Genomic DNA, 1,806 nt, shown 5'->3' with positions numbered 1-1,806 from the left:
ATTATCTGTTGAAATTATATTTTAGATGTATTTTACTAAATAAAATATACATTATTAAAATTAACTCATATGTTTCTTTTAACTATCTTTTAATGTGGTTACTGGAAAATTATCTATTACATATGTGGCTTGCATTATATTTCTCTTGGCAGCCTTGCTCTAGACTCTATTGCCTGGGTCCTCTCTCTCAGCTTCAGAAACCACCTCTAGGTAATTGACACATAAATATATATCTTTACATAAATGTATGTTCAGACCTCTCCTCTGATCCCCAAACCCTAATATTCAGTTGCCAATTAGACATCTTCTTCTGGAAGTCCCAAAGGCACCTCAAACGCAGCACATGTGAAATCAGACGTATCTTCTGCTCCCCTTTCCCCAAACTTTATCTTCTTCCAGTATTTTCAGACTCAGTGACTACCATCATCACCCTGCTGCATAAGCCAGTTTTAGATCCTTCTTCTTTGAACCCTACATCCACTCTTTCATGAAGTCCTGCTCATTTTATATCCTAAATATTCCTTCAATTTGTCCATTTCACTCATTCCACCACCTAGGACAGGCCACCATAATCACTTTCTTGGGAAATTTCAATAGTTTGCCCATATCCAATTTTGCCAGCTTTCAATCTATTCTTCATGCTTCTAGCAACAATTAAGTTATAAAATGTGAATCTGATCATGTCTGCCTTCTTTATAAAAACTTCCCATGGATTCTTATTGCTGTTAGAATGAAAACCAAAATTTATAATATTGTTTACAATAACTCCACATAATTTGTCGCCTGCACACCTTGCCAGCCTCCTTTGTACCATTTCCCCCCTAATTCGTTTTGCCTCACTGACCCTCTTTTAATACCTTGAACTGGTCATATTCCCTCCAGAAATGGGGCCTTTGTATATGGTCTCACAGCTCACCCACTTCTTACCCTGGTAAGTGCTGTTCAGCCTCCAGATTTCAGCTCACTCATCAGTTCTTGAAGGAAAGCTTTCTGTCACCTCCCCCACTCTGCTACCCACCACAAGTAGTAATGACAGTGGCAGTGGCAGTGATGATAGCATTTATTGAGCATTTATGTAGGCCCCCTTCTAGTGCTTTACACACAATTCCTTAAGCTTTAAAACTACATTTTAGTTTCCATTTTCAGGGTATAATACATTATAATACCCATTTTTATGAGGAAATTGATGCACAGATAGATTAAATAATTTTCTCATGATCAACTAGAAAGTAGTATAGCCAACATTCAAAATTAGGTATCCTGGTTCTAGAGTCCACAGGGTTAACTACCACATTATATTGCCTTTTAACACTAGGCTAAACTTCCCTATTATAAGTTTCATATCTCCAAAAACTTTGCCTCGATAATAGTAAAGTTGTAATTTTAAATTCATCTGGGTGATTATTTGGTTAATGTCTGTCTCCCATAACTGCCCCCCATTTTTTATTTTACAAATGTCTAAGGTAGGAAAACAAGGCTGCCCAGCTCGTGGCAGCCCTGATAATTATTCTCAAGGGTTGATCTTGGTTTCCAGCCCTAGCTGAGGAGAAAGAAACTCCATGCAGCCCCATGGAAGAGAGGCCCTCCCCCTAATTTTTTTAAGGGGAGAAGAGGCAGATAACATATATGCTTTGTTTATTGCTTAACCATAGTGCCTAGTATTGTAGCTGGCATAAATTAGAGACTTTATGGGAGGGAGGGAGGGAGGGAGGAGGGAGGGAAGAAGGGAGGGAGGAAGGAAGGGAGGAAGGGAAGAAGGGGAAAAGAAGAAGAAAGCAAGTTCCACGTCTCACGTTATTTCTCTAT

The 1,806-nt window shown here is 38.9% G+C and overlaps 1 non-coding gene across 1 annotated transcript; it reads right to left on the bottom strand.

Moving 5' to 3' along the window:
• Window positions 1-1,452: 1,452 nt before the first annotated feature.
• Window positions 1,453-1,583, bottom strand: LOC139004761 (small Cajal body-specific RNA 20). Its single transcript, XR_011470578.1, has one exon. It is a non-coding gene; the product is annotated as a small Cajal body-specific RNA 20 (non-coding RNA).
• Between the last annotated feature and the right edge of the window lie 223 nt (window positions 1,584-1,806).

The sequence above is a fragment of the Myotis yumanensis genome, unplaced genomic scaffold (assembly GCF_028538775.1).
Source record: "Myotis yumanensis isolate MYYU_CA2020_CCGP unplaced genomic scaffold, mMyoYum1.0.hap1 SCAF_2, whole genome shotgun sequence".
NCBI lineage: Eukaryota > Metazoa > Chordata > Mammalia > Chiroptera > Vespertilionidae > Myotis > Myotis yumanensis.
This window is presented reverse-complemented; position numbering and strand designations above follow the sequence as displayed.